We start from the raw sequence: 24275 nt of genomic DNA on the forward strand, positions 1-24275 counted from the left end.
ATTGAGAAGATGCAAGAAAGGTTTAACAAGGACCTAGAAGAAATAAAAAAGAGTCAATATACAATGAATAATGCAATAAATGAAATTAAAAACACTCTGGAGGCAACAAATAGTAGAATAACAGAGGCAGAAGATAGGATTAGTGAATTAGAAGATAGAATGGTAGAAATAAATGAATCAGAGAGGATAAAAGAAAAACGAATTAAAAGAAATGAGGACAATCTCAGAGACCTCCAGGACAATATTAAACGCTACAACATTCGAATCATAGGGGTCCCAGAAGAAGAAGACAAAAAGAAAGACCATGAGAAAATACTTGAGGAGATAATAGATGAAACCTTCCCTAAAATGGGGAAGGAAATAATCACCCAAGTCCAAGAAACCCAGAGAGTCCCAAACAGGATAAACCCAAGGCGAAACACCCCAAGACACATACTAATCAAATTAACAAAGATCAAACACAAAGAACAAATATTAAAAGCAGCAAGGGAAAAACAACAAATAACACACAAGGGAATTCCCATAAGGATAACAGCTGATCTTTCAATAGAAACTCTTCAAGCCAGGAGGGAATGGCAAGACATACTTAAAATGATGAACGAAAATAACCTACAGCCCAGATTATTGTACCCAGCAAGATCTCATTCAAGTATGAAGGAGAAATCAAAAGCTTTTCAGACAAGCAAAAGCTGAGAGAATTCAGCACCACCAAACCAGCTCTCCAACAAATACTAAAGGATATTCTCTAGATAGGAAACACAAAAACGGTGTATAAATTCGAACCCAAAACAATAAAGTAAATGGCAACGGGATCATACTTATCAGTAATTACCTTAAACGTAAATGGGTTGAATGCCCCAACCAAAAGACAAAGACTGGCTGAATGGATACACAAACAAGATCCCTATATATGTTGTCTACAAGAGACCCACCTCAAAACAGGGGGCACAAACAGACTGAAAGTGAAGGGCTGGAAAAAGATTTTCCATGCAAATAGGGACCAAAAGGAAGCAGGAGTAGCAATACTCATATCAGGTAAAATAGACTTTAAAACAAAGGCTATGAAAAGAGACAAAGAAGGACACTACATAATGATCAAAGGATCAATCAAAGAAGAAGATATAACAATTATAAATATATATGCACCCAACACGGGAGCACCGCAATATGTAAGACAAATGCTAACAAGTATGACAGGAGAAATTAACAATAACACAATAATAGTGGGAGACTTTAATACCCCACTCACACCTATGGATAGATCAACTAAACAGAAAATTAACAAGGAAACACGAACTTTAAAGGATACAATAGACCAGTTAGACCTAATTGATATCTATAGGACATTTCATCCGAAAACAATGAATTTCACCTTTTTCTCAAGCGCACATGGATGAGCACATTTTTAAGTGCAAAATGAAAACAGGTTTAAAGTTCTCTAAAGTGATCTCCTCAAAAGTCAGGTGTAATCAAGATAAATGGAGAGAATATTTATTTCCTGCCATTTTGAATTATTTTTTCATTGTTTCAGTGAGTAATTATTTCTTAAGAGAATGTAAATTCTTGAGGGCAGAGTTCGGACAAACCAAAGAAGATCTTTATTCAAGCAGATCCTGAAGGCCAGAGTGATAAATATCCAACCCTGCCCAGTCAGCATTGACAGAAAGAAAGATACTGTTTAAAAGGATGAGAGCGAAATTTTGGAGCCAGAAAAGCAGTACAGGAAGTAGGTGCAAAGGCTTAGGGAACTCAGTGGTGCAAAGCCGCTGGAGAATCTCTTGTGGGGAATGCCAGCTGCAGGGTAGAGACATGGTCCTATTGACAATGACTACACCACACATCTTGTTAGCACACCCATAATTCAAATGCAGAGGAGCTCAGGGTTACAGTTTTGAAAGGTTTACTTTAAAAGGAAATTTTTACTGGAATAAAGCAACTCAATTTTGCATATAATTTGATCTAGTGTGGTAGAAAGATCCCAGAATTTGGAGGTGGAAGGGCACTGTTTGAAGTCTGACCCAGGGAAAACTACCTCTTGACCTATTTCCTTACATGTAAAATGAAGTTCATTATACTTGTTCTACCTTGCAGCATTATGTAGATGACCAAATACAAGAATACATGAGAAAGTATTTTTGAGAGCTATCAAGTGTTATAAAATATTAGTTATTATAATTATTTTTGAAGTTGTAATTTTAAAACTATTAAACTCTCCTAGTTGCCTTAAAAATACAATGAAAATTACACAAAGTACAGAAAACTTTTCAGAAATCAATGATCTAATCATATGATTACATAATGCTTTTCTGCCTTGCCTTCTCTTTTTTTAGTTATTCCATTAATCAGAATCCTTTTATGAGTAGAGAGGCTGTGGAGAGAATCCCCAGATCCCTGGAGCTTGACCCACAGGCCATCAGAGTCAGGCCCCATTCATATTTTCAGATCCAGCTCCTTCCCCGTCCTGTTAAACAAGTAGCAACTTAGGTCCCAGAATGAAGTAGGCTAGTCATGCCTCCTTGCCTTTAGCACTTACTCTTTCTTCTTTTGGAATACACTTTTTTGGACTCATATTCATTTTGCAAGACCTACTCAGGCATCTCTGAAACTGGAAAATCATAGGTTAAATCAACTACACCTGTAACCTGCCTTCACCTCGCAAGGTCCTTTTAGCTGTTGCTCCAAAAAAACCTTGCTTATCCTCCAAACTGCAGGTGACCTAAACAGAGGGTAGTCAGGAACTTGGAGTCTGCTGTGTCTAGTTAGTCAGCTGTGTCTTGTTAGAACAGAACCACTTAAGGCTGGATAGGCCCCTCCCCATCTTCCAACTGCGCATGTGTTGGCGCTGCTCAGTGACCTTTTGAGGTCAAAAGGCTGAAAGATCCGCCCTCTGAGTGCAGTTGCTATGGACCAAGAATACTGGAATGGGTTGCCATTTCCTTCTCCAAGGGATCTTCACTACCCAGGGATTGAATCTGCATCTCCTGCATTGCAAACAGTTTCTCTACTGCTAAGCCACCTGGGAAGCCCCTCTGAGTATGGTAAGTGACTCCATTTTTAAATAAGCATCTGGGACGAAGCCCTTAGCTTTGTAATGCCTGCACAGAATGATAGTACCTTGGCTTTTTCTTATTTCCAGTCACCTTTCTCTAAGCTTCTCATGCTTCTCACACCTCAGACCACCCTGCTGCTTTTCCTCGTGAATATCCCCAGCATGCCCCTCACCTTCCTAGAGGTAGGCCTCAGACTTCAGTGGGTTGATGCAAACCTTGACTTCTTAGTGTTTGGCTTGCTGTGTGCCAGGCAGATGAACCCATTTCAATAATATATCCTCCTCAGCAAAGCTTTTCTGACAACCTTTATATTTTCCTGCTAACTGTGATGCCCACCTTCCTCTTGCTTATTCTTTGTGTTGGAAAAAGGAGGCCTCCTTTGGAAATCTTTCTCTGCTCTAGTAAGGGTCTGGGTCAGAGCTCCTCTGGAGTAGAGACAGCATTTGGTAAGCTTTTCACCAGAATGTCAGCTCCAAGAGAAGTAAGACTGTTTTTATTCTTTGCCTTATCCTTGAAACCTAGAGCAATGCCCTGTATATAGTAGATGCGTACTAAATTCTTGTTGCTCAATAGATGCTCTTTTTAACAGGCTCTGGGGAAAACACTGCTAGTTGAAATTCTTGACAAATTAAAATTTGTTATTTTCTATTTTAAGAATTCAGAGTACTTCCATATGGTGGTAAAAATAAATATATTGGACTTAAGTGGAATTGTGGACTTTCTTGCACTTTTTTGTCAAGGAAATAATATTCAAATTAATTGGGAATAAAAATGGGTGAATAAATGGATGAATAAAAATTTGTCCTGTGATTTTACTGTAAGGAATGATTATTACAGGTGCTCACTGCCATGGTGCATTGAAAGCCATAACAAGGGAGAATATGGATAGAACAAGAATTTTCTGTTATAGAAGTGAAATAAAACGGTAAAGAGGGAATCATCTTGATAATCCAAGTAAAAAAATCGTTTAGCCTTATTTAGAGGCATATTCCTAGAAAGAAATGTTTTGTGGTTTTGAATCACCGTAGGCAATTTTGTTAACTTTTCACTTTCTTTTGTATTTGTAAGTTTTAGTTTTGGGTTAATTGTAAAAATCCTCATGATTATTCTTTTAAGAAAAATGATTCTGTGTCTTAGTTGGAGTTTGAAAAGTTTTGTTTTTTAGAGCTATGACCACGGTGCCAGGTTGTTGGCTGTAGAGTTGTTGGGACAGACTTGATCTGACTATAAGGCCTGATAAACCCTTTTATCAAGTGCTGGCAATTCAGTTAAATAGCACCTGCTACCGCTCAAAGAGACGCTGCTAAACCAAAATTAACGCTTATGTGACTCTTCCAAGCAACTAATTTCATCAACAAAATTAGATTTCTTGGATGGGTAATTGACACAATCTGGTAACTCAGAGAATTGTCATTAAAAATTAAAAATATAGGGAAACAATATGAACTCAAGTTCTGCCACCAATCCCCTGGCAGTGGAGCATCCAAAGCAAAACTATCTTAAAGAAAGATCGATAGCAGAATAAAGATCAAAGGGGGGACCTTCACAGAGTTCACTGAGTCTCTCTGGTCTTAGTAGAAGATAAAATTCTGATTATTTTTTTCTTATGGTAAAAATTGTTTTACATTTGGGAATGTATAATTTTTGCTTAGAAAATATTGAAAATGTTTTTAGCATTTCTAGAGAGGCAGTAATGAATTTAGCTTTACTTTAATAATAAATGAAGACTTTTTCCAAGTTCCTCAAAACTTCACTACCTGCAAAATTCCAGGAGGTAGTATGACTTTTTTTTTTTTGACACCTCAATTTTTTCTCATAACAAGAATTATCTTTTCTCATGTGAAATTCTTAAGTATGATGAAAGATTTGTGCCAGAACAGTCAAGGAAAATCTTAAGTTCACAGGGAGAAAAGTTAGTGCTTTTTCATTCTGTGCCTGCCCTCATGTTTTTCTCCCATTTCAAGGTCTCTTCACCACACACCTTAAGTGTACCTAGCAACAGCATTACTGCTTCTCAGAGTTGCCGCGTCAGCCTGCCCTGACTGATTTAGCCTTTTGGATGTCTTCTTGCTTTTAATTTTGAAACCACTTATTTGGTATCTAATTTCATACTGCATTTAATTTTTTTTAAGAAACTGATTTTGCTGTTTACTGTATATTTTCAGATTGCTCTCCAGCAATAGTGACTCAATTTGTGACACTAAACATGTATATTTGTTTGCCTGGCTCTCTACCAACATCAGTTCAGTTCAGTCGCTCAGTCGTGTCTGACTCTTTGGTTTGTCAAAGGGAAACTCAAAGTTATGAACATCTAGAAAAAGAAACAAAAAGTTGAGCTACAAAAGACTAGTTCTCAAATAGCATGATGCTGAGTCTTTAAAAAGAAAATACCTCATGAAATTAGGAAGATTTCTGAGTTCAGATCAATCTGTTCAAAGTAGAAAGCATCAACTTTGTGACATGATTTTTATATTCACAAAGGTCAAAACACAGTTTAAACATCTGCTTAGAAAAGAGGGACAGGCTTATTTTTGCTGGGGAGTCCAGGTTATCTGAAATATTCAGCAAATGGTCATGACTGAGGAAAGGACCTCTGAACGTGAGACTATCTTGATAGAAACAACCAGAACTGAAGTAAACAGAGACTAAAAAAACCCAGAATACTCAAGAACTGTAGGATAGTTACAAAAGGTATATGACATTGTGTGATGTGAATAACAAAAAGGGAAGGGAAAAAGGAACAGAAGGAATATTGGAAACAATAATGACTGAGAATTCTCTCCAGATACCAAATTACAGATCTAGGAAACTGAACACCAAACAGAAAAAATGCCAAAAAGTTACAGCTTGTCTTTCTGTATTTTGTTTATAAGTAAAAAAAGAAAAAAATCACAAAACAAGCCAAAAGAAAAATACACCTTACTTATAGAGGAACAAAGATAAGAATTACAACTAACTTATCCTCAGAAACCCTGTGTTGATCTCTTTTAAGGCATTGTTAGTAATTAATTCAGTTGAAAACAAAATTTTGTGATTTTCTAAGTCCCATCACTTCATGGGAAATAGATGGGGAAACAGTGGAAACCGTGTCTGACTTTATTTTTGGGGGCTCCAAAATCACTGCAGATGGTGATTGCAGCCATGAAGTTAAAAGACTCTTACTCCTTGGAAGGAAAGTTATGACCAATCTAGACAGCATGTTCAAAAGCAGAGACATTACTTTGCCAACAAAGGTCTGTCTAGTCAAGGCTGTGGTTTTTCCGGTGGTCATGTATGGATGTGAGAGTTGGACTGTGAAGAAAGCTGAGCTCTGAAGAATTGATGCTTTTGAACTGTGGTGTTGGAGAAGACTCTTGAGAGTCCCTTGGACTGCAAGGAGATCCATCCAGTCCATCCTAAAGGAAATCATTCCCGAGTGTTCATTGGAAGGACTGATGTTGAAGCTGAAACTCCAATACTTTGGCCACCTGATGCAAAGAGCTGACTCATTTGAAAAGACCCTGATGCTTGGAAAGATTGAGGACAAGAGAAGGGGATGACAGAGGATGAGATGGTTGGATGGCATCACTGACTCAATGGACATGAGTTTGGGTGGACTCTGGGAGTTGGTGATGGACAAGGAGGCCTGGCATGCTGCTGTTTATGGGGTCGCAAAGAATCGGACATGACTGAGCAACTGAACTGAATTTAGAGTTCTTTTTATCTTATAACCTAATAACTAAAGGCATTCATTAAATTCACAGGTCAGAGTTTTTTAATTAATTTTTTATTTTGAGATAATTTTATATTCATGTAGAGTTGTAGGAACTAATACAGAAAGGTCCTGTGTACACTCTACCCAGTATCACCAATGGTAAAATCCTGCAAAACTATAATATACCAATGTCAATCTTATTTCTCTGATTTTACTCGTGTGTGTATTTATGTTCTGTGCAATTTTATCACACATGTGAGTCCATATATTCACCACCTTCAAGTTACTGAATAATTCTATTACAATAAGAATCTCTAATTGCTCTCCTTTAATGACTGTACCCCTTTCTTCCTTCATCCCCTTCAGTCCATTCCTAATTTCTGATAACCTCTTGCTTCTTCACCCACCCCACCCACCCCCAGTAATCAATCATATATCTGTTCTTCAGTTGTATAATTTGTCTTTTCAAAACATCATATAAATGGAATCATATTCTAACCTTTGGGGATTGACCTTTTTCGCTCAGCACAATTTCCTGCCAATTGATCCAAGTTGTGTGCCTCAGTAGTTCATTTCTTTTTATTATTGAGCACTGTTCCTTGGTATGGGGGTACAACACTTTGTCTAACCATTCATCTATTTAGGGGCATGTGAGGTGGTTCCAGTTTTTAGCTATTCTGAGTAAAGCTGCTATGAACTTTCATATATGATTTTTACATGAACGTACGTTTTCCTTTTTCTAGGATAAATGCTGAAGAATGTATTGCTGGGTAGTCTGATAATTGCCTGTCAGTTATAAGAAACTGCCAACTATTTTCTGGAGTGGCTTTGCTCTTTTGTATTCGCACATGTAGCATAGGAGCCATCTAGTTTCTCAGCATCCTCTCCAGCATTGGATGTTGTCACTATTTCAGCCATTCTGACACTTGTAAGGGATATTACATTGGGGCTTTAATTTGTATTTGACTAATAATGGCACTGAACATCTTTCCATGTGCTTATTTGCCATCTGTTTATCCTCTTTGGTGAAATGTCTGTTTGTATCTTTTGCCCATTTTATGATTAGATTGCTTTTTATCCTGTGAGTTTTAGAGTTCTAGATACCAGGACAAGATATTAATGTTTTGGTGGATATGTGTTTTGCAAATATTTTCTTCCAGTCTATTGCTTGTCTTTTCATCATTTTAAGAGTGTATTTTTGAAAGGAAATATCTTAAATTTTCGTGAAGTCTAATTTAGCAATTTTTCTTTTCATGGATTAAGTTTTGGTGTCAAATCTAAGAACTTCTTGCCTAGTCCTAAATCATGAACATTCTCTGATTTTTTTTCTAAAAATTTTATAGCCCTATACTTAAAAGTGATCCATTTTGAGTTAATTTTTGGGTTGTGAGGGTTATGTCAGAGTTCATTTTTTGTTAATCTATATAGATAAAACTTTTTGCTTTCTCTTTTGTGTTGAAGCTGTAGTAATAATAATGAAAACATTTTAAAGAGCCAACACATTTAAAGCATAAATCTTTTCCTGAAAATACTGTAAATTGACATGCTTATCTTGCAGACAAAACCTGCTGAAGTCATCACCTCCCTTATATATTTACTGTCCTGGAATCAGGTTCTGTATATTGTAATTTGCATTATTGTTTTCAAGATTGGTCCCAATCCAATCTCTAGATTGCCCCTGTGACAACTGTAACTAGTGAATTACAACTATAAGTAATTTAGTCTCCATTTATCCCCATCAATACTCCTTATATCCAGGCCCAGTGGAAAATATTTTACTGGGTGAGCTGCCTAGATGGTACAGTGGTAAAGAGCTCACTTGCCAATGCAGAAGACTTGGATTTGATCCCTGGGTCGGGAAGATCCCCTAGAGAAGGAAATGGCAATGCACTTCTTGTGGAGAATCCAGTGGACAGAAGAGGCTGGTGAGCTACAGTTCAGGGGGTTGAAAAGAGTTGGACACAACTTAGCAACTGAACAACAGCTGCTGCTGCTAAGTCACTTCAGTCGTGTCCGACTCTGTGTGACCCCATAGACGGCAGCCACCAGGCTCCCCCATCCCTGTGATTCTCCAGGCAAGAACACTGGAGTGGGTTGCCATTTCCTTCTCCAATGCATGAAAGTGAAAAGTGAAAGTGAAGTTGCTCAGTCGTGTCTGACTCTTAGCGACCCCATGGACTGCAGCCTACCAGGCTCCTCCATCCATGGGATTTTCCAGGCAAAGTACTGGAGTGGGGTGCCATTGCCGTCTCTGGAACAACAGCAATTGTATTGAAATTATAATCTGCCACAAATTTTAATACTTACGAGATTCTTAGATAACTTTCATTACTACCTTGCTTCCAAACTTCTTGAATTTATTAAATTTGTCTCATATTACTACTACTTGCTGCTCCTTGGATGTGTATTAACAATCTCATTCTTATTTTTCTTATGGCTCTGAAAAACTTAGAATTTGCCAATTTTGTTCTTGCCTGTCTAACAGCTTCCCTGTTGTCTAACTTCAAAAAGTTACTGCACTATTCAAAGGGAATAAAAAAATTCAGCCTTCAGAATTGAATAGATTCACTCCCTAAGTGAAAGGTGACAGTGAAGGATGCTCATAGTTCTTTTTGTTTGGTTGCTATTCTAGTTGTCTGCAGAAACCTCTTAGACTTTTATTTGAAACTTTGTCTTACCTTGTGTTTCAAAATAATGTTCTAGTTTAATGGATTATGAATAATGATCTTCCAGGAGATTTCTGTAAAATATATCTATATTCCTGCCTAAATATATTGCCTTACTTATCCATTTGAAGTGGATACACTACTGGATCTGATTTTTTTAATAACAAAATTAAATACTCAATGTTTTTACTTTAGTATTTAAAACTGGAAGTGTAGTAGTTTCCCATGCCTTTGGCAGAGTTGACCGCAAATCGGCCCGTACAAATTTAAAGGCAAATAAAACCCATTAAATGCCTCTCCATTCTTGACATACTTGACCTGCAAGTGTAATGCTATTCTCCCCTGAGCTCCATCACCTCTTCCTGAATGTATTAAAATATGACATTAGTGTTTTTCTCTCCTTGTTCCTTCATCAACTTTAATATCCAGCTTATCTTTTACTACTCTTGTATATAAGGACTTTGCTCCAGATGAGCTCACTGTCTCCACAAAGCTTTCTCTCACCTTCCTTTCATTCTTCTTCTGATTAGTCTACCCAACTGGAATGTATTCCTTTCTTCACTACAGTGCTTTCAGTCTTTGAGAGTAAAATATGTTTTCTCAGAAAACTTTTCTGATCATCTTCCAAAGTCCATTCAGTTATCCTTCTGTCCAGCCATGTGTTCACGCATTGATCCAGTTCTTTATCCAGTAACCCAGCAAGTATCCACAGAGTCCATAGTTTTATGTGCTAGATGTTGTGATAAGCTCTTGAGTTAAAAAGACATATGTCAGATATGGTGTGAATATAGACATAATTTATCAAGGAAGTTGAGACACACTCCACCTGGGTGGCTGCTTGAAGGATTAAGAACGTTTAATGACTGGAAAAGTGTAAGGAGAACATTGAGACAGAGGCAATATGTGCAAAGTTGTGAATGTTGGTGAGAGACAGTGAATCTGTGAGATTTGGTGCTACAAGAGCATGAAGTATAATGTGGAAAGAGGTAGGATATAAGGCTGAAGAAAGCTGAGCGCTGAAGCACTGATGCGTTTGAACTGTGGTGTTGGAGAAGACTCTTGAGAGTCCCTTGGACTGCAAGGAGATCCAACTAGTCCATCCTAAAGGAGATCGGTCCTGGGTGTTCATTGGAAGGACTGGTGCTGAAGCTGAAACTCCTATATTTTGGCCACCTCATGCAAAGAGTCGACTCATTGGAAAAGACCTGATGCTGGGAGGAATTGGGGGCAGGAGGAGAAGGGGATGAAAGAGGATGAGATGGCTGGATGGCATCACTGACTCGATGAACATGAGTTTGGGTAAACTCTGGGAGTTGGTGATGGACAGGGAGGCCTGGCGTGCTGCAATTCATGGGGTTGCAAAGAGTCGGACACGACTGAGCGACTGAACTGAACTGAAGGCTGAAGGAGTCATGAACAGTGTATACCCATCCAAAGAATGTGAGACTTTGTGAAAAGGTTGTTTTATTAAAAAAAAAAAAAGTTTGATCATATTTAAGGTATATGACATCATTTGACACACATGTACATAGTAAAGTGCTAACTGACATATCTTATCCTAGCAAAGAACTTATTATAGTCAAGCTAATTAGCATATCTTATCCTCATGCAGAGTTACACATTTTTTTGTGTGAGAACACCTGCAGTTTACTTTCTTAGAAAATTTTCGGTATTCAGTACAGTATTATTAACTGTAGTCACATTTCTGTACATTAGATCTCTGGGCTTATTCATTCTACATAACTGCAACTTGGTACATTTTGGCCAACATCTCCTTGTTTTCCCTACCTCCCTGTCCCTGCTAACTACCATTCTACTCTCATCTTCGATACATATGACTTTTTAGGTTCCATGTATAAGTGAGATCATGTAACTTTTTTTCTTTCTTTGTCTGACTTATTTTACTTAGCATGATGTCTTCCAGGTTCATCCATATTGTTTTAAAAGGAAGGAGTTTCTTTTTTAAGGCTGAATAATGTTCCATTGTATATGTATATATATATCATGATTACTTTATACATTCATCTGTTGATGGATACCTAGGTGTTTCTGTATCTTGGCTATTGTGGATAATACCACAATGAATATGGGAGTGCAGATATTTCTTAAAGGTACTGAAGAAATATACTCGAGAGAGATTGGAATATACCCAAAATAGAGATCGCTGGATCATATGGTAGTTCTATTTGCAGTTTTTTCAGCCACTGTCATACTATTTTCCATAATGGCTGTACCAATTTACATTCACACTAACAATGTACAAGTGTGCCTTTTTCTCCACATCTTCGGTCACACTTTCTTTTTAATAATAGACTTTAAAAAAATAATGTTTTTTTTTTTATTAAGAACACTGTGTTTTTAGATAATAGACACCCTGACAGGTGTAAAGTGATACCTTACTGTGGTTTTGATTTGTATTTTCCTGATGGTTAGTGATGCTGAGTAGCTTTTCACTTATCTGTGGGTCAGCTGTATATCTTCTCTGGAAAAATATTGTGTTTTTTTTTTTTTGATCTTGAGTTGTATGAGTTCCTTATATAATTTGAATATATATAATAATATAAGAAGCCCATTGTCCAACATATGGCTTGCAAATATTTCCTCCCATTCCATAGGTTGCCTTTTTAGTTTGTTGATTGTTAACTTTGCTTTGTAGAGGCTTTTCCTTTTGTTGCTTGAGCTTTTGGTAGCATATCCTAAAAATAATTGCCAAGGTTAACGTCAAGGAAATTTTCCTCTAAGCTTTCTTCTATTTTATGGTTTCAGGTGTTATTTTTAAGTCTTTAATTGATTTTGAGTTGATTTTTATGTATAGTGTAAGATGAGGACTCGATTCAGCTGGCTAAGACCTGGCTCAGCTGGAACTGTCACCCATCATACTATAAGCAGTCTCACTTTGGTTTGGACCTCTTTGTTCATGGCACCTGGGTTTCAAGCATGACAATCCCAAGAGAGATTCCATAGGGCAAGCATTCCAAGAGACCAAAGCAGAAATAGAGTTTCTTTTTTCTCTTTTTAAAATAACTCGAGGAAGCCACGTGGTCACTTCCTCTGTAGTATGCATAGTATACTGGTTGAAGCAGGCTCTGCCCTTCCAGGTTCCAGGGCATGGGGATTAACTCCACAGCTTGAGGAGGAGGAGTAAGTCACATTATAGAAAACAGAAGATGGCAGATTTGGGGAAATACAGTCCGCCTTGGTTGTTGTAGCTGCTGGCAGTTTGGGAGGGTTTTTAGTAAAAACAGTGTCTTACAGGTGTCTATTCCTAGGAAAAGAAAATTTAAGGAAATATTAATGGTTAGGAACACTGAGAGGTAATTTACAGAATACTCACACAACTAAGCGGAGATTACAGTACTGCAGCTTTGTACTTACACATTTTTAATTAATAAATTTTTTTTCCTGAGCTCTTGACAACAGCATGAATTACCATTTATTGCTAGTTTTTCAAATGATTAATTGAGTTGCTACAAATTTTCATTAAGGTTATTATTAATATCTCCTATTACTGCAAGTTTCTAAGTACTTCATTTATAACATCACTGGTGGTTCTTTACTTACATTTTATCAGAGTGGCTGGCTAGAAAGATAGAACATTCGATATGGAATAGAGACAAATGGTGGCAGAAAAATGGCTTCTGAATGTTGCTTGAAAAACCACAATTCCCTTCACTGAATTGAGAGTCTAGAATTGGCCACACTTACTCATCAGCTGTTCATTTTTTATGTTTTTCCCTTCTGGCCCACTGAATAGAAAACAATAAGACTATTGCCCTTTTGGAATTTTCTGTTTAAACCAATCCCTTTTCTAAGGTGAATGAGATATACACAAAGTCCTATAATTTTTTTGGTTTCTCTTTCTTTTTGCTCCTATACCAGTTATCAGAATAACATCATATTTTCTTAATTCTTTAGTTTTTTTTTTTTAATAACCTTTGTTGACAAGTTCTTTTCATATCATGACTAATCATGGGGAAATCTACTTAGCTTAATCAATAATCCATTTCTTAACTTGATTATTTGTGTGCAAAAAAATGGTTCCTGTATTTAAGGTAGTTTCCAATTTAGTTATGAAAATGAATCATATACAGACATCTGTCATAGCAAAAGAAAAATGTGTGCAATGGTTAACATTTATCAGAAATTCTTTTTTTTAATACTTTTCTAGACCTTTGTGTGAGGCTAATTTTGGGTGGTAGAAGTAAAGAATGGAATTATATTACATTTTAAAAATACAATGAGATGAATTGTATCATTAACAATAAATTATATTTTATCAGCAACAGTACATTATACTTTAAAAAGTATTTTTATGTTTTCATGATATAAGTAATGCGTATTCATTGTAGAAAATTTGGAAGATAAGGAAAAAAAAACGTAAAATTTGTCCATATTGTCCTGTTTCATGGGAAAGTATTCTTAACACTTTAGTGTATTTTCTTCTAGACCTACATGTACCTATGTGTGTTTTCTGTGCAAAAACATCGGAGTCGTAGCGCAGTGATGGTTGTGGTGGATCGTCAGTCAGCAGCTGGTCTCACCTCCTTCCGGTGTGCTTTACTACAGAAGCCAGAAAGCAAAAAGGGTATTTTTCTAGATGCTCTTGTAGAAGAAATTCTGGACGTAAGTAGGTTTTGGCAATGAGATGCTTCTTGAGAGTTTTGTAGGAGTTAGGTTGGGCAGTACTTTGCTTTCTTGTATTTTGCTCCTGCCATTAGCAAACACAGCTACTGGGATGACTTGTCTGCTTTTGCTGCAGTTGCATTCCAGGGTCCACATGCTTGCTTCATGGGTGTCTTGGGGCAATTTACTGATAGCAACAGCATCTAAAACCTTGGATGTCAGTGATTCTAGAGAATCTCTTGACTCTTCAACTTCCCAGTTGTGATGCTTATTTTAAGTCTGTAGTCAAACAAATTTGGCTCTTTTATTAATTAAAATGATTCAGTTATTGCAACAAATAAACACTAACATTTCACTGTTCTAACACTTTCTTATGTTTTTAAAAAATTATTACTTAAAAAATTTTAAATTGAAATGTAGTTGCTGTACAATATTATGTTACAGGTGTTTAATGTAGTGATTCACAAATCTTAAAGGTTATAGTTCACTTATAGTTAATCTAAAATATTAACCATATGTCTCACGTCATCCAATATATCCTTATAGCTTATTTTATACCTAATTTTTTAACACACTTTCAGTTCAGTTCAGTTCAATTGCTCAGTCGTGTCCAACTCTTTGTGACCCCATGAATCACAGCACGCCAGGCCTCCCTGTTCATCACCAACTCCCGGAGTTCACCCAAACTCATGTCCATTGAGTTGGTGATGCCATCCAACCATCTCATCCTCTGTCGTCCCCTTCTCCTCCTGCCTCCAATCCCTCCCAGCATCAGAGTCTTTTCCAATGAGTCAACTCTTCGCATGAGGTGGCCAAAATATTGGAGTTTCAGCTTTATCATCATTCCTGCTAAAAAATACCCAGGACTGATCTCCTTTAGAATGGACTGGTTGGATCTCCTTGCAATCCAAGGGACTCTCAAGAATAGTTTTCAAATAGTTCAGTGCCAGTATTCCTGGTTGGCTGACACTTTTCTTCCATTCTGTGGCTCTGGAACCCTCTAGTCTTCTCATCTTTTGTGTCCAAATAGCAGAAAGAAAAAGGGCTTGTGGAAGAAGTACATTTTCCTCTTAAAATCTCTGGCCCTGGAATGACACATATCGCTTCTGACCATATTCCATTGGTAAGGGCTATTAAGTGACCTGGCTTTATCTACACTCAAGGAAGTTGGAAAATGTGGCCACTGGACAGTCATTTCCTAGTAACAACTGTCCTGAAGGGACGTGAAGTTTCTACCTGCCACAGAGGCTTATTCTGAGTGTCGTTCTTAGACTACAGGCAACGGAACCCATACCTGCATTTCTTGAAATGATTTTTAAGACTCTCTTTCCTTATATTGAAGTTCTTTTTACTTAAAGGTAGCTAGAATGATTTCTGTTTTCTGCCACCATAGTATATATGTTACTCATTTTTTTGATCTTTATATTTCATAAAAATCAATTTCTAATACCATTAAAATTTGCCTTTTGGCTCTCAAATGCTGCTTTCATGACTTCTACTATTTTATATCACAGGGACTTATAAGTCTAGGTTGGGTTTTTCTTTTATTATGAACATATTTTCTTCCTAGATTTAAATGGTTTATGGTAATTCAAAAATTTTGACAGAATGTGTTTAAATATCATTTACTCTGGAATAGATTGACCATTTTTCTTCTGTCATCCCTGGACTTTTGTACTTTAGGAAACCTTATGCCAACCTTAAATATATTGGATTGTTTCTTTTTCAAAAGACTTAGATTCCCTTTGTGAGAACACCTGTAACTTTGTTGATTTCTGTCATATTTATAATTCTTATTAAAAGAAACCTTGTGGAATAATGTTGCTTTTTAATTATATGTAAGTACAATTTTAATAAGGATACAACCTAAATATTACATAATAGTGTTAATAAAATGGCCTCTAAAATCTGCTCCTAAACAGTAAGTTTTACTAGAAAGAATAGGCAGCTTTGTTAGAAACACTCTAATGTCCATGGTAGAGACCGTGTAAATAAACAATGAAACATCTTTACATTAGAAAGTGATATAACTCTTAAAAATAAAACACAGGAAAAAAAGCATAACAACTGAGACAACTCATAGTCATAGGAATCACTTTGAGATACTTTGTTTAGGGATCAACTCAAGTTCCAAAGCAGCTGAACTCGTGTGCTACATTTTTGTAGAAAGGAATGAAGAGGAAAATGAATTTATATTAACATAAACATAAAATACCTTTTGAGGCTTACTTTGAAAACTGATACATTTGATTGTCCCTCTCTGGGTAAACTAGGTGGCTGAGGGCAGGATCTGGGGAGAGATTTCTGCATCGTATGCCCTTTTGTACCCCTTGAATCTTGAACTATGTGTGAATATAAACTGCCCCTCCCCAAATAAAAAATAAATCCTGTATGATAACCCAGAGATTATATCATTCATTAAAGTCTTGATCTGTAATCCCTTCAGTAAAACTTTCTTTTACTAGAAGTAACATTTTACATGCATATGGAGAGCCTACACTGTATCAGATATTGGAAATGCTAGCAAGAACTGAGACAGTTCTACTTTCAAATATGTAAAAGTCTGGGAAGGAAGCCAGTCATTGTAGTACATGTGGTAAATGCTCTGGTTATTCAGTCACTAAGTTGTGTCTGACTCTTTGTGACCCCATGAACTGCAGCATGCCAGGCTTCCCTGGCATGCTGTCTCACGGAATGTGCTCAAACTCATGTCCATTGAGTTGGTGATGCCATCCAACCATCTTGTCGTCTGTCACCCCTTTCTTCCTGCCCTCAATCTTTCCCAGCACCAGGGTCTTTTCCAATGAGTCATCTCTTCACATCAGGTGGCCAAAATATTAGAGCTTCAGCATCATTCACTCCAGTGAATATTCAGGGTTGATTTCCTTTAGTATTGATTAGTTTCATCTCCTTGCTATTCAAGGGACTCTCAAGAGTCTTTGCAGCATCGAAAGCACCAATTCTTTGGTGCTCAGCCTTCTTTATGGTCCAACTCTCACATCCATTTATGACTACTGGAAAAACCATAGCTTTGACTGTATGGACTGAGAGAGTTATTTCCTAGGCAGGTTGATAAGGAGTCTAGGGGTCCCCAAAAGAGAGAGGGGTCTGGAATTCTCAAGGAGGAAGAAAGGACAAACTTTTTTTCCTTCTCTACATTCCTTAGGATTATATAACAATAATGTATCCTGCCTGAGGACAGTCTGTGGATTAAGGACAGTCTCTGGATTAAACCTTCTGGCTAATTCTGTTATCCTAAAATGTAAATTATGGGAGTAGACCTGGTCTTTGCAAGGATTATATAACAATAATGTATCCTGCCTGAGGACAGTCACTGGATTAAACCTTCTGGCTAATTCTGTTATCTTAAAACATAGATTATGGGAGGTCTTTACAACCTCCAGACATTCTTTGGATTCATTGGAGAGTATGTAACCTTGGGAGAAGGCAATGGCACCCCACTCCAGTACTGTTGCCTGGAAAATCCCATGAATGGAGGAGCCTGGTAGGCTGCAGTCCATGGGGTCGCTAAGAGTTGGACACGACTGAGCGACTTCACTTTCACTTTCCACTTTCATGCATTGGAGAAGGAAATGGCAACCCACTCCAGTGTTCTTGCCTGGAGAATCCCATGGATGGAGAAGCCTGTTGGGCTGCAGTCCATGGGGTCGCACAGAGTCGGACACGACTGAAGCGACTTAGTAGTAGTAGTAGTATATAACCTTATTGCTAACACTAGCAAGGGGGTACTCTTTTCTGCCCCCTTCTGATGCCTATGCCAGAAGCTTTCTCTATCTCCTTTATACTTTAATAAAACTTTATTACACAAAAGCTCCGAGCGATCAAGCCTCGTCTCTGGCCCCGGATTGAATTCTTCTCCTCTGGGGGCCAAGAATCCCGGTGTCTTTGCATGATTCTACAACAACCTTTCAGGACTTTTGCCTAAATGTTAGAAAATTAGGAGTCAGAACCTTCTCCAGATTTCTAGGGCTGCAGTTTTCTTTCCTGTTCTGGAAGAATATCATGGACTTCTTCCACTATAATAAGAAATATTCCTAAAGAATATCCAGCATTTGCCTTCACTGATGGGAAATGCACCACCTCTTGATAGGGTCTATATTAGTAGTTCCTGTTCCTCTTTTGGGCCCTCCGTCTCACAGAAACTAGACTGAGTGAAGGATGCCAGTCTCCTGACAATCAGCATAGCTTAATTGTTGAGAGTTTGGCCTCAGATTTTGACAGCTGGTTTCAGAAATTACAAAGATGTGAACTTCAGTAAGTTATGTAAACTCCCTTTGCCTCCGTTTCCTCATTTGTAACAGGAAAAACCCAAAAATATCTACTTTAATGGAGTTAATATGAAGGTCAAATGAAACAATTAAAACTTAGAGCAAAGTGACTGGAATATAGTAAAGGCCCAATAAATATTGATTATTGTTTTCAGGTTTTGTCCCAGTCCAGTCTCTGGATTGCCCCTTTGACAATCCTAATTAGGGAATTAAAGCTCCAAGTAATTTAGTCTTCATTCATCCCTATTAATACTCCTTATATCCAGGTCCAATAGAATATAATTTACTAGGTGAGCTTCCAAAGTGGCATAGTTGTAAAGAATCCACCTGCCAATGCAGGAGACAAAGGTTCGATCCCTGTGTTGGGAATATGGCATCCCACTCCAATATTCTTGCCTGGGAAATTCCATGGACAGAGAAACCTGGCAGACTACAATCCAAGGGGCTGCACAGAGTCAGATGTACTGAGCATGCATGCACTTTATGCTGAATAAAGAGAAGGAGAATACAAGAGGAAATGTATTAATTTCCTAATACAAGAGGAAATTAAAGACATATTCATGAACAAAATTTATTTTAGACCATTTGCATGAAGAATGTCAGACAGGGGTTCATCTACAGTGAAAGGTTGATGAAGCTGTGTTCAGGTGACAGTGCTGAACAGTGATTAAGAGCTCAGCATCTGCAGTTGGCCAGAACCTGCTTCAGATTCCAGCTCTCCCTCACTCTGCCTGCTTCACTTTGGGGTAATTTGGTTAATTCAAGCTATGGTTCCTTTAATTATACAATAGGGGAAAATAATAGAACCAATATTATGGGATTTGTGTGAACTTCAAATGAGATAATGACTAAATGCTACTTAGCAGCATGTATCCATAGCACAAGCAAAGTAAGGAGGGGCATTGACTAAATGGGCCAAATCCATTGGACTAGGCATTCAGGGAGGAGGGAGGTATGAGAATGAGAGGTGTTGAGGGGTCAGAATTGGCCCCATGGAACAGTAGCCCCATTCCTCATTTAACAGTGGGTTCGGGAGTACTTTATGTTGAGGACAGAATAAAAGTCCTTGAATGGGAGAAATGGTAGGAACCTTTGTTTTAGTTGGCTTTTGCCCCAGGGGCTTCCTTCTTGTACAACTTCCAAGGAAAAGTAGAAGTGTATGAGCAATGATTCAAGCTTTACAAAAGTTGCAAGCAGACCTACATCCTTGACCTTTTCCCCTTTTAACACTTAAAACACTAATGAAATGATCTTACTGTGGCTGATCTTATTGTATGGCACTTAGGATTTCTAGTGGCCTTTCTCATTTGTTATTTGGTAGTACAAATACATTTTTCTCACAAACATTATTTTGTGGCAGCTAAATTTTTATTGTGCAAATAAGCAAATGAAGGGCACATTTAGTATAAATTTGCAATTTATAGTCTAGCATCCACTGAGGAGGGCGATTTCTAAATAAATCACCAGCCCTAACAAAACCAGGAGGTAAATCCTCTAAGAGAGAAACAAAGGAATTTAGTGACACAGTCAAATCCAGGGCTAAGGGGTGGGGGAAGAAAAGGTAAGAAGGCTTTCCACGGTGTGAATCTTGAGATGAATCGAAGAAAGGGCTGGCTATTCCCTGAGAGGAAAGGGAGAGGCAAAGACACCTGAAGACATAGTGTTTGGAGAAACTGCCAGGATTCGAGTATGTTGAGCAGAAATTGCAACAGAAAAATTGTTGGAGGAGAAACCTGAGGAATCAGCAGGAGCCAGATATTGTAGATCCTAATACTTTATGGTGGGAGTTACTATGCCAAAGCAGAGAAGCTGGAGATTCACTCAAGATTTTAATCTAACTAGGATAGAGAAGTGATGTGTTCTGTTTTAAGTTTTAGAAACCCCACACTGACAGATCTGACCTGAGCAAAAGTAGCTTAATTTTATAGCAATTGCTTAGTTTGCTTGCTGCAATTGGAAGAGATGACAAATCAGATCAGTGAGAGCATAAAGTCAAGTCAAAATTATATGTGCAGATTTTGTCCTTGCTTACTGGCTGAGAAAGTATTGTATATCAAAACTAAGAGGAAAAAGACTAAATGATGAGATTAAAGCCATCTGGAAAAAAAAGAGAACATGTTCTAGGGTGCCTAAAGAGAGAAAACATAGAGTTGCTAGAAAAATAAGCTTGGGGGGAAGTAATAGAGAGCTTTGGAATAAAAAAAATCAAGTTTGAACAAAGGAAGTTCAGAAAACAGTATAAAAGCCTAAAGTAAGAAGAAAAGATATTTTACTAAATGATGGACATGCTGCAGGAAGTATTGGATGATCCTAACATGGAATTGAAGATCGTGGCATCTGGTCCCATCACTTCATGGAAAATAGATGGGGAAACAGTGGAAACAGTGTCAGACTTTATTTCTTTGGGCTCCAAAATCACTGCATATTGTGATTGCAGCCACGAAATTAAAAGACACTCCTTAGAAGAAAAGTTATAACCAACCTAAATAGCATATTGAAAAGCAGAGACATTACTTTGCCAACAAAAGTCCGTCTAGTCAAGGCTGTGGTTTTCCAGTGGTCATATATGCATGTGAGAGTTGGACTGTGAAGAAAGCTGAGCACCGAAGAATTGATGCTTTTGAACTGTGGTGTTGGAGAAGACTCTTGAGAGTCCCTTGGACTGCAAGGAGATCCAACCAGTCCATTCTGAAGGAGATCAGCCCTGGGATTTCCTTGGAGGTGAAGTTGAAACTCCAGTACTTTGGCCACCTCATGCGAAGAGTTGACTCATTGGAAAAGACTCTGATGCTGGGAGGGATTGGGGGCAGGAGGAGAAGGGGACGACAGAGGATGAGATGGCTGGATGGCATCACTGACTCGATGGGTGTGGGTCTGGGTGAACTCCGGGAGTTGGTGATGGACAGGGAGGCCTGGCGTGCTGCGATTCATGGGGTCGCAAAGAGTCGGACATGACTGAGTGACTGAGCTGAACTGAACGTGGAATCAGCCCTTAATAGAGTCAAAGAAGAAGGGGTACAAAAACACTTTGCCAGCTCATATAAAAGCTCAGTTTTTAATTTGTCTTTCCTACAGACTGTGGTATGTGAAGCAATCTAGTTAGACAAAACATGTTCGTTATAGTCAGTATAATTTTCCCACAAACAAAAATGTTTTGCTCAATCTGTTCAGTGTACTACAAAATATTGAGCTCTTTCTTAAGATTTCGTTTGTAGTTTGCTGTGCAACACTTAGTAATGGGTAGAACCCTAAAAGAATTTAGTTCTGATGAGCAGTGATAAATTTAAAGCTCATCCGAAACTAAATTGTTTAGATATTTTATTGGAAACATAAAAGTGAAGAATTTTCAATGGGGCTATCAGTGCTTTCTGATTTGATCCATTTGAGAGTTTTCTGGGCCTCCTGAAGGCATTACACGTAGTATACCATCTCCGCACAGTAGATATGAGTGGGTGGAGCAATGTGTAGCCACATTTGTTGTGTGGTCTGAAAGATTTTAGAAAAACTCAAATTCTCTCTCTTGCCCAGGTTGTCAGTGCTTGAAATTTTATCCTGAGGAATACATTTTAATTTTTCTTTTTTCTTTAGTGTTTTCCAAGCCTTGCTCACTGAAAGCCCAAATATTCCTTGACGTGTTTAAGGTATTTATTAATGCCTATGAATTTAATCATTATGGAAACATAGAATTGTGGAGCTAAAAATAAGCTTAAAGGTTCAAATTCACCTCTTGCAGTCCAGGCAGTTTAGGTAACTTGTTCCAAATTACAATTGTGGACATAGAATGAGCTCAGTTTAAATATGTCATAGTTGCTTGTTTTTACTTAGTGATGGTGGATCATCTTTTTTTTTTTTCCTGAGAAGCAAGGGCCAGTGTCCTGACCATCTTGGTCTTCATATGGGGACAGAAAGGATAGTGGGTGAAAGTAGAGGGTAGAAATGCAAGAGGGATTTCATATCCTACTATGTACTTGGCTGCCATTGTCCTGGGACTGTGCAGAGGAAAAGGGTAGTTTGGCATACAGTCTGCTGAGGTTTTAAGCCATTTCCTCCCAGATAGAAGTATTTACAGTCTGTCACTTGGGTGTAATCTTTTTCACAATGGAGAAACTAACTTGTTTGGGACTTTCTCTTACCTTTGTATTAGGGTCTCAAGCAACAAACTTTCTCTGCGGCAGAGTTGTTGTGCTAAACACAAGACTCGGGCCATGAAATTCAAGTATTTCCCAGTATTCTGCTCCAGCTGTGTTCTCTGATTACAGAGTTAGTGTTTGGAACTCTTACTCTCTAAATGACCCTTATGTATATTTCAGTGACCAGGAAACCTGCAGCTTTCCCCTTACTCTCTTAAAGTGCCATTTCCATGCTTAGAAAGCATTTCCTCCATCAGTGGTATCAATACTTTTCAAGCTGTGAAAGTTGTCTGTCCTAGCTTCTTGCACAAGTAATGAGCATGCAGAGCTGACCCAAATTCTACTCAAGAACTACATAATATAAGCTAATCATTACATTAAAAGTGCACTGAGTGGCTCTATAATAAATTTTGAGAGATCTACAAAATAAAACGCACACCATGTCAGCTCTTTGATATGCTTTGTCAGTGTTAGTAAAAGCATATTTTATTTTAATATTTCCTGTTCTCTCCCAATTTCTTTCCTAAATAAGAATTTCAGTGCTTAGCTTAAAAAATATATAAATAGTAGATATAAATATAAAAAAAAAAGAACAGTAGTTTCTGAAGAGAGTTCCTATCCAAAGAAATAAGTATGGAAACTGTGCTGTTTCTTCATTTTGTAGGCACTCATAGAGAATGTATACAAATACCCACACACACATTTAATTATACATTGGAACATGATGTACATTTTATTATATAACATACATTTTTTTCATACTGGTATGCCATATGCCCTGGGAATTTTCCTGTTTCAAAAAAAAAAGAAAACTATGTAATCATTTTGAATGGATATATGTCCCATGATATAGTTAACTAGATATCTGTTGATGAACACTTAGGTTGTATCTTAAAGTTTTCATTATTACAAGCTATGAGACACCCATGTCTGTCCAAGACACACCATTGCAGCATTACAATAAATTGCCACCGCCTTTTTTTTATTTTTTCCCCCTATTTGGCACTTCTTGTATGTGCCATATATCTGGCTCTTTAATATCTCTCTGTGGTACCTGGCACAATTAGTATATAGTTTAACATTTGTTCAGTTTTTCAATGCATCGTGTAAACCCCCTAGAGAGTGGAATTAGGTCTTCTATTTCTTTAGCCCCTCTCCCTTAAGGTACAGACCACTGATATAGTAGGAGATCCTTAATTATTGATACTTATAGGTTGATTTTCATTTTGATTTGTGGCCTCTAGGTAGTTTCCCATATTCTAGGCTCTTGCTCTTTATCTATTCTTAACCAAATTTATCTATTCTTCGATTTATACACATACCTAAATACAGTTGGTGATGGACAGGGAGGCCTGGTGTGCTGCAATTCATGGGGTCGCAAAGAGTTGGACACGACTGAGCGACTGAACTGAAATACAGGATGGTTAATACAATTAGTTTTATAAACCAATAATGAAAATTGAAAAGTACTTCCAATGTTCAAGGAACTGTTCTCACATATATTAATTCATATTCAAACATGAATTCACTTGTTCCTCACAACAGCTCAGTGACATAGGCTTGTTAATAGCCCCATTTATAAGTGGGGAACTTGAGGCATAGAAAGATTAAATTATTGCCCAAACGAATAGTGGCAGAACCAGGATTCCAGACCTGATAACTTGTCTCCAGATCTGTGCACTTATCTGTACATGAATTGCTTCTCAAACTCACTGATGACGTTTGTGGGCTTGGTGAGCACCTCCGGTTCAGTGTGTTTGCACTGTTACCATTACAGAGACCTGAGGAAAGGGGACCTAAGAAACAGAAACTTCAAGCACTGT

At 37.7% G+C, this 24275-nt stretch overlaps 1 long non-coding RNA gene across 1 annotated transcript; it reads left to right on the top strand.

Moving 5' to 3' along the window:
• Positions 1-1478: 1478 nt before the first annotated feature.
• On the top strand, positions 1479-16419 carry LOC123327747. Its single transcript, XR_006542451.2, has 3 exons — positions 1479-3038; positions 13857-14033; positions 14803-16419. It is a non-coding gene; the product is annotated as an uncharacterized LOC123327747 (long non-coding RNA).
• Positions 16420-24275: the final 7856 nt, after the last annotated feature.

Source organism: Bubalus bubalis, chromosome 10 (assembly GCF_019923935.1).
Source record: "Bubalus bubalis isolate 160015118507 breed Murrah chromosome 10, NDDB_SH_1, whole genome shotgun sequence".
Taxonomy (NCBI): Eukaryota; Metazoa; Chordata; class Mammalia; order Artiodactyla; family Bovidae; genus Bubalus; species Bubalus bubalis.